The following is a 9,606-nucleotide window of genomic DNA, read 5'->3' as shown; positions in this document are numbered from 1 at the left end:
TATGCACTCAGTGCTGTCTCTGAAACTAAGATGCAATAAAGTATGGATCAATTCTCTGCTGCCTGTGCTAATTTTGGCCTAATAATTAACACGAAGAAAACACAAGTGTTCCACACCATCCATATATGGAACCATCAATGACAACAAATGGAGAAGTTTTGAATGAGTTCACTTACCTTGGTAGTGTACTTTCCAGGGATGTACACATTGACAATGAGGTTGATGCATGCATTGCCAGAGTTCAGTGTTTGGGAGCCTCAGAAGAAAAATTTGGGAGAGAAGAGGTATTAGACTGACTACCAAACTGAAGGTCTACAGAGCCGTTGTGATGACCTCATTGTTATATGCCTGTGAAACATGAACAGTCTACCAGTGACATGCCAGGAAACTGAATCACTTCTATTTGAACTTAGGAAGATTCTGAGGATCACCTGGCAGAATAAGGTACCAGATACTGAAGTCCTTGCTCGAGCTGAATTGCCAAGCACTCAAACTATGCTTCAGAGAGTGCAATTCCAGTGGGCTGGCCATGTTGTTTGAATGCAAAATGTATGCTTGCCAAAAAGACTATTTTATGGAGAACTCGTGTGGGGCAGGCGATCACATGGTAGTCAGAAGAAGCGATAAAAGGACGCTCTCAAGAACTTTGGATTTGACTATGCAACAAGGAAGGCACTGGCAACCAACCTTTGGTAGAGCATTCCAAGCTTGTATTGGTCTGATCACAGTCAGACACACTGAAACTTCACTTTATCATAGTGATGTCATTTTAGTCCTCTTTGAGCATGAAGGACAACAATCAACCATGTATTGATTATGGTCCGAGAGTTGGAAGCCATGTCTGTTGACTTTCGATTTTTCCGTATTTTCTCTGAAGTTCAGGGTGCTAACTTTTTCCCCTGAACTAGGTGAATGATACATGTGCTTGATTAAAGGAGATTGTTGGCCCCTCAAAAGTTGCTTTCCTTTTATAAATGCATATCTAAGAACCTGTGATAGCAGGCCCCCTCCTGTATGTCAGGTTGTTTATTGCACTGTTCAATAATTAAGTGCTTAAGGACCTTAACTAAATTGGTATCAAGCTAATTGTTCGATAATTGAAGTGCTTACTGGACCCTGGAATGCTGTCCAATTGGGTTCAGTCCTGGGAGACCTTGGCCTCTCAAGCAAGCAGAGGTAGGCTTCATTTTCCTCATGTTCTTTCATTCTTTGTCCTGGGACAATTCACTTAGGTTTAGTCTCACATCTAGGGTTTTTTCTTAAATCATTGTGCATAAAATATCTCCTACAAGAACCACTATAGTGAAGTATAGATTGTTTTGTTGAAACTGGAGTATGTGACTTCAAATTCCTGCTTCTGATCACTAACATTGTTATTGTTCTGTTTTGTCTAATTCTTCATGACTTCATTTGGGGTTTTCTTGGCAAAGATACTGGTTTACCAATTCCTTCTCCAGCTCATTTTACAGATAAGGAAACTGAGGCCAACAGGGTTAAGTGACTTGCCCAAGGTCCCACAGCTAGTAAATGTCTGAGGCCTGATTGGAACTCATGAACATGAGTCCTCCTGATTCCAAGCCCAGTGCAGTATCCACTGCGCCACCTAGCTGCCCTGAGTAGTATAGTACCTGGCACATAAGAGCTTGTTGAATTCAATTTAATGTGTGATTTTGAGAGAGTCAGTATCCTCCGTAAAATTAATGGAAGGAACCATACAATTTCTAGGGTCTCTTCCAACTCTAACTCAGGAAAGAGGATGGACATAATATAGTCTTTATAGTTCTAGTATGTTTTATTGAAAATAGCTTGGGGAAAAATAATTGATTTTTATTAAGAAAGAAATCATTAAAATGTTAATATTTTAAAAGGTTATAAAAATACAGTTTTTTAGTCAGATGAGTAGGGGAATTGTTACAACCATCTAAGAATTACAACCATCTAGTAGAACTAAGAATTAAAAGTAGTAGTATAGCAGACTAGTGTGTCTGGAGAGAAAAAAAATGCTCAAATGCTGAATAACCAAATTCTACATTCTAACATCAATAGAAATCCTCTGTAAGCCTGGAATTCATTCTTTTATAGCATATAATAACCTTTGCTAAATCATCTGTCATAAATTCTGCAGAGAACTAGAGAATGACATTTATAATTTTTTTTATTATTTTAGGTGTATTGATATGTATATATATACATATATACATATATATATATAATTTTGACAAAAACTGCTGGATTCAATTTTATAAGAGTTTATAAAATCAAATAAAGAATTTTGTTTTGTTATACCATTAATGACTAAAATTATACTGTTTGTGCCCTTATTAATAATGAATAGCTTAAAAAATAGTAATCGGGGAGATGTAGTTTTCTTTTAGCAATGAGTCTTTAGTAGTATGTTATCATACATATTTTAATATTAAGTTCATAAATTTTAATTTTTAGGACAACTGCATTTTATGTTACTAATTAACCTGAAAAAAACAGTATAGCAAAAATGAACTTGTGTGGCACATCACATTGGAGAGGACTATATTTGCATGAATATTTATGCTGCATCATATTTTGAGAATATTTATGTTCGTTTATGTTTTCGAGAACAACCTGACCTATGAAAATTTTCTCTTATTATTTATCACTCCAGGTTGGTCAGGAGGACAAGATTTACAAACAAGCTCTGTCTCAAAGCTGGGGGCATAATTTTTTTTTTTGTCATGTGTTTAATGAAACTCTTTGAATGCTGAGATTCACCTCTTTAAAAGACAAATGAAAGTATTTGTATTAAGAGTTGTCCATGTTGGTTTAGAGATATTGACACCTTAAGCTATTAGGACTCTCTAAACTTCCTTGTATAACATTAAGGTGTCTAAATGTTCTTAGGCTTTGCTAAGGAAAGTCACATGGACTATGCTTACTTTTCAAATGTTTTATGGAAACAAAGGTTTCCTTTCACTCTGCTTATTGTTATTTTTCTCTGTGTCCTTTTACCTATTACATAGGTGCAATTAATGTACAGTAAATTTTTAAAAATGTTAACTTGTAATTTTTCTTACTTTCCCTGGCTCAAAAACAGGAAAAAAAGAAGTGTTACCTGAAGAAAATAAATGCTCTTAAAAGACCCACACACAAGACTTCCTCATAAACCACAGATTTCTCCCTTCATTTGATTCTAGGCAATTCCACATCAGCATCCTATAACTCCTCTTTCCCTTCCCTCAGCAAAAATATGCCAGTTCTTTCAGATACCAAAGCACTCCTTCTTTAAAAAAATCACTTCCACTCTGAGATAACGATCCTTATTACATTATTTTCATTTATTATACCTGCTTTTACCTTGTGCTTCACCAGTGAGTAGCCACCTCATTTACCTGATACTCTTTAGGAAGAACCACAATGATCCTGATTTTTTTATCCTGTAGTATGGGCAGAGAATGAAACCCTTCTCCAAATTTAACATTAAAGGTTAAGAAAACAGTGCTGTTAGTGTAAAAGAAGTTGATTTGTGTGATATATCACACAAAGTACAATGAAATAGAAGTCAGAATACCTAGATTACAATTCTAGATCTACTTAGTCATCATCTAACCTTCGTAAGCCATACTTACCTTACCTGTAAAATTAGGGACAAAATTATCTCTAAATGAGGGACAAAATTATCTCTAAAATGCTGTGATTTTTAGATTTTACATCTTGCTTAGCATTCTAATGGTTTAAATAAAGGACATCCTATGGAACATGAAAGTTATTTTTAAAAAGATTATACTTAATAATGCTAATAATTGCTGACATTTATATAAATGCTACAAGTTTTACAAAATACTTTAGAAATATTATTTCATTTCATCCTTTCACAAGCTGGTGGTCATATTTTACGGAGAAAGAAAAGAAGTCTCAGAGAGATGTTTAATAGCTTGTCCAGGTTTATACCGCTAGTAAACAACAAAACTTGGAGTCCCAACCTTGATCTTCTGACTCCAAGTTCAATGCATTTTCCATTACTTCACACACATATATAACCATGTACGTATTTTAGGTCTAATTATACTGACGATTCAGATTTATGTGGTACTTTAAGATTTACAAAGTACTTTGCTCACAGCAATCCTATGAGACAGGTATTTTTTTCAGTCTTTTACAAGTGATAAAAGCATTGCCCAGGGTCACAATACATGGAAGGAGGTGCTGGAGCTGGGTAGAGAGTACTATTGCATTTCCTCCACCCTAAGATTTCCCTTCTTGAAAGAACAAACGAAAAAAATAAAGATAATTAATTGATCACAACTACCATAGCAATTCTCTAAATCTTTCCAATAACAAACATTCCTAACAAGGAATTAATACGCAATATTAACAATAGATTATTATGTCACCTTAGAGGTTGTTTTATACTCTAAGAAGTCTCTCTTTAAAGTCAATTAAATAAACAACATTTTCAGACCTCGAAATGTGAAGACCGCTGCTGTTGCAAGGGTCAAATGATTTCCCATTTATCCCCTTTTGATTAAAAACAGAGCATGTATGTGAATTTCATAATAAATTATAAAGAAGTCAATAAAAAAATAATTAAGATAAAGAGAAATAATGTATAAAAACACCAATCCCAGGCTTTGAATTCCTCTTCTGTGCAAAACAAAACAACCAAGGCTGTAAAACTGGCAACTAAAGACAGCTGTCTTAAACCATCTTGATATTCAGTATGAGTCAATCTTTTTCTCTTTTTAAGCCACTTCACAGATTGTAATCACATTATAATGGGAATGGTAGACAAAACTATCAAATTCTTTTCAAGGCAATCTTCTTGGTTCATCAGCATAGACAATCATTCCTTTCACATCTGCAGTAATAGGGAAATTTTAAGCAATATCTTTTGATTGGAGTTGGTCTTGAAAATGACTTAGCTGGGGGCCTTACTTTAAATGCAACAAGACTGAAATGTAAAATGCCATTTACCCTGCAGTCTGAAGAAATAAAGAATGAAGCAAGCACTTGTCACAGTTTGCTTAATGGTCTCTGATTGCTGTTTGTGTAGCCTGGGCACTTCTCCTTCTTCAAAATCATCTTTGAGGGTTCCCATACTTTTTCTTGCCCTGTTTTTAATCAAAAGGGTCTAAACGGGAAATCATTTGACCCTTACAACAGCAGGGACCTTCACATTTCGAGGTCTGAAAATGTTGTTTATTCGATTGACCTTAAAGGAAGACTTCTCCGAATATAAAAGAGTGACTAAGCTGACATACTAACCTATTGTTAATATTGTGTACTAATTCCTTGTTAGGTATGATTGTCGTTGGAAAGATGTTCATTTTTGGAGAACTGCTATGGTAGTTGTGATCAGTTATCTTTATACTCTGCTGAACAATCACAATGCTCAATAACGCTAAAGACATAAGACCCAAGAATGCCTGCGTTGTGGTCCAGCCATTTGTGGTTTTCATACTTGAAAACCCTATCTCTGCCATAAGCCGCTGAGCCTCCTTTCTTAGGGGGAGTTCACATGCAAGCTTCTCCCCTCACTTAGAAATTAAACTTCTGTTTGATTCCTGACTCTCCTGTCTTTAGCTTGCTCTGTTTGGCTCTGGCCATCCACAGTTAGAGGCCGGTTCAGTCTAGTTGACATTTAAATTACCAGTTTACACAGTCATATTACATAATTTGTCCCACCTTTCTCTAACTGATGTTATCTACTTCCTTGTCAGTCATTCTGTACAATACAAAGTGCTACTGTAAATACGTCTGTACATATGGTACCTTCCTTATCTTGGATTTCTTTGGAAGTATGTACTTAGTGGTGGTGCCACTGGGTGAAAAGGTGTTTATAGAGTAGTAACATCTTTGGTTGCAAATGGCTTTCGAGAATAGTTGAACCACTTCATAGTTTCCAACTGTATTTAGTTTTCCTGACCTTCCATAGTACATCTAACAATGGCCAGTTTCTTTTTTTGGTCATTTTTGGCAATCTCATAGGTAGGAAGTAGAAACTTAGAATTCTTTTAATCTGCTTTTCACTTACTATTAGCGATTTGTAACATTTTTATAATATGGCTACTGATAGCTTGCCTTTCTTCTTTTGAGAACTGCCTATTTATATCCTTCAATAATTTATCTGTTGCGGGGGGGGGCAGCTAGGTGATGCACTGGATAGAGCACTGGTGCAGGAGTCAGGAGCACCTGAGTTCAAATCTTACCTCAGACACTTGACACTCACTAGCTGTGTGACCTTGGACAAGTCACTTAACCCCAATTGCCTCATCCTGGGTCATCTCCAGTCATCCTGATGAATATCTGGTCACTGGATTCAGATGGCTCTGGAGGAGAAAGTGAAACTGGTGACCTGCACAGCCCTCCCTCACTCAAATCAAAGTCAAGTGCAAGTCATGTCATCATTTCTCTGATGGCATGGTCTTCTTTGGCAATGAAGGAATGACTTTTATTCTGTTATATTTGTATTAATTCCATATATGTCTTGGTATCAGACCTTTATGAGAGAAAATTATTAAGACTTTTCCTAGTTGTTTCCCTTCTAATTCTAACTGCATTGATTTTGTTTCTGCAAAAACTTTTCAATTATTTTTTTACAAACAAAATTATCTATTTTATTTTCCTGTGATCCGTTCTATAGTTTATCAAGAACTCTTCTGTCCATATCTGTAAAAGGTATATTTTCCCCTTCTCTTGTTCGTGATGTGCTCTTTTAAATCTATGTCCATCTGGTTACTTAGAATTTATTGTGGTATATGCTATTGCTTTAAGACTAATTTCTGTCAGAAAGCTTTCCAGTTTTTCTAGTAGTGTTTGTTGAACACTGAGTTCCTTAAGTTTATTGTTATGATTTGGATTGCTTTTGGGTATTGTGTGTCCAGTCTGTTCCAAAAACAGTTTGACCTCTGGTACTTCTAGGGCCCCTTATTTATAATTTCATTATTTCCTGTGAGATTCTTGACATTTTGTTCTTCCTGATGAATGTTATTTTTTTTCTAGATCTATAAAGCAACCCTCTGATAGTTTGATTGGTATGACCCCGAATCTATAAATTAACTAATGTAGCACTGTCATTTTTATTATATTAGAATGGCCTAAAAAGTAAATGGTTAGTGTCCATCTAATTCTTTGTTATTAAGTGTTTATTTCTGTAGAGTGTTTTGTAGTTGGTTTCATATAAATCTTTGGCATTTCTTGGTAGGTGACCTCCACGATATTTTATGCATTCTGTAGTTTTAAGCAGAATATCTTTTCATCTCTTCTTTCTGAGCATTGTTGATAATGTACTAAAGAGTTGATGTATTTTGTGGGTTAATTTTATATTCTACTGTGTTACTTAAATTGTTGGCAAGGCAATTAGCTTTTTAGTTAAATCTCTAGATTTCTCTGTTATATATCTGCAAAAAGCAATTATCTTTGTTCCTTCTTTGCTTACTTTATTGCCCAAATTTATTTGTTTTTTTACCTTATTGCTACACATAGCATTTCTAAGTCTACATTAAATAAAGGTTGTGACAATAGAAAACTTGTTTTACCTCTCATAATACTAGTTAGCATTTACATAGTCCTTTTAAATTTCCAAAGTGTTTCACATATGTTATCTCATTGGATTCTCATAATACCCCTCTCAGGTAGGTATTTTTTATTATCCCCATTTTGCGGATGAGGACACTGAGACTGAAAATAATTAAGTGAGTTGCCCAGGATCACAAAGCTAGTAAGTATCTTGGGCAGGATTTGAATTTAGATCTTCCTGACTCAAAATCCAGCACTCCATCTTCTGTGATACTTACTTGTTAAAGAAAGGTCTATTTATTCCTGTACCTTTAATGTTTTTTAAAACACAATTTTTGTATTTTGTCAAAAGCTTGTTTGCATCGATTGATATAATCATACAGTTTTATTGTTTTTGTTATTAATATTTTTCATTAGGTTCATAATTTTGCTAGTACAGTTAGGTCATAATTAGTGAACCCACTATCACCATACATGACCAGGAGGGCTCTTACAACCAGGAACTGTACAGTGTCCTGCCAACCACTCACCCTATCATGTGAGCCATGGGACTATCTTATCTTATTTCAGCCAGCTATAACTGTGCCAAATATTGGAGGTTGACCTAATGGCAACACTCTTCAATTAGGGTCAATTTTGAGTAAAATGAGGCACTCACAAGTCATTAATAACAAAAGCAGATTTATTTTGCTACATCATGGCAAGGATATGTAGTAAGTAAACAGTAGGAAGTCAGCTATTTGTGCTGAGTCAGTCTGGAAGATTCCATTTGAAAACCTTGTCTAAAACTGAGTATGTGGCAGCTGGTTAAAATGATGATATACATGGTCACAAATTCCATCTCCCCAAGATACCACAATGAGGGAGGGGCCAAGAATACCCTAATATCATCTCCTCGCAACTTACTTAGACCAGTCAAGAGCTAGGGCAGCTATAAACCCAGTCCCTCATTTGAAATATAGAACAATAAAGATTTTCTTTCTGTCATATGGTAATTTCTTACTCCAGTCTATAGAAAGCAGCACACAGATTAAATCCTGGCCTTCCCACCTGGTCTTTTTTTACCTTGGCATACTAATAGAACCCCTTTAACTTTCTGAGTTTGCCTCTTTAGTAAGGATGAAGGCCCAAACAAAGATTTCTTTTAAGAATACAGTGGTACTTCTCTATTTTCAGCCCCCTTTTGATGTGGTATTTAGGTTTTTTTATAGTAGATAACTTTCATGTTTTCTTAATTTTTCAGGTTTTGCCTTTATTCTAATTCTAATTTGTTATCTTACAGAATCATTAGTTTCTATTTGTTTCATCTTATTGTTTCCTGGGCAAGGTTTTCCTTCTTCTATTGGAAGTTATTAATTTTCCTTCCAATTTTTTTCCCTCAAAAACACTAATCATACTTAATTTAGTTTTTTATGTCTTTCTTTCTTAAAGTCACTTTTGGAGTCCTTGGGGCTAAGCCATTTTTTCCCCCAGTGAGGGTTTGCTTGTACTTGTTTGTAGTTATTTTCTTCTTCTGTGTTTAGAAGTCCTTTTAGACTTCTTATAACCCATTGTATTTCCTCCCTGTCATCAAAGTTTACTTTTGTTTATTTCTGTAGCCTCAGTTCCTGGCTTGGAACTTTGTGCCAGAGTGAGGCTCTGTCCCTTCTTGTACTTTTAGGTAGAGTGGTGTAGAGGGCCAATACTGATGATGTCTGGAATATGAGGTATGGTCCCAGTTTTACTTGAGACTTGTAGTAGCATGAGGGCTGACATTCTCAGGATAATTGGCTCACCATCCCACTCCTGATATGCAAGGATGAGAAAGTCCTGACCCTGACTGTACACCCTGAGGTGGTCTTGTTGGAGGAACTAAGATTAGGAAGTAAAAGAAGTAAACTAAAAATGTTCTCATAAGAGTAACCTTGCTTGCTTGAAATGTTCTCATTGGAATAACTCTTCTTTCTTGCTTGTAAGAGAGTATATAAGCCTTGACCCTCAGATCAATAAATGGATTCAGCTCAGAGTCCCGCCTGGCTTGTGTTTTTTCCACACTTACTCAGGTTTGCAGCTGCCCGCCTTAAGCGCTGGTCGCAGAGTGGCATAGCCTGTTTGGAACTCTATCTTCTCTTTGTT

Source organism: Notamacropus eugenii, chromosome 1 (genome assembly GCF_028372415.1).
Source record: "Notamacropus eugenii isolate mMacEug1 chromosome 1, mMacEug1.pri_v2, whole genome shotgun sequence".
Taxonomy (NCBI): Eukaryota; Metazoa; Chordata; class Mammalia; order Diprotodontia; family Macropodidae; genus Notamacropus; species Notamacropus eugenii.
The sequence above is the reverse complement of the archived record's forward strand: the minus strand, read 5'-3'. Positions refer to the sequence as shown.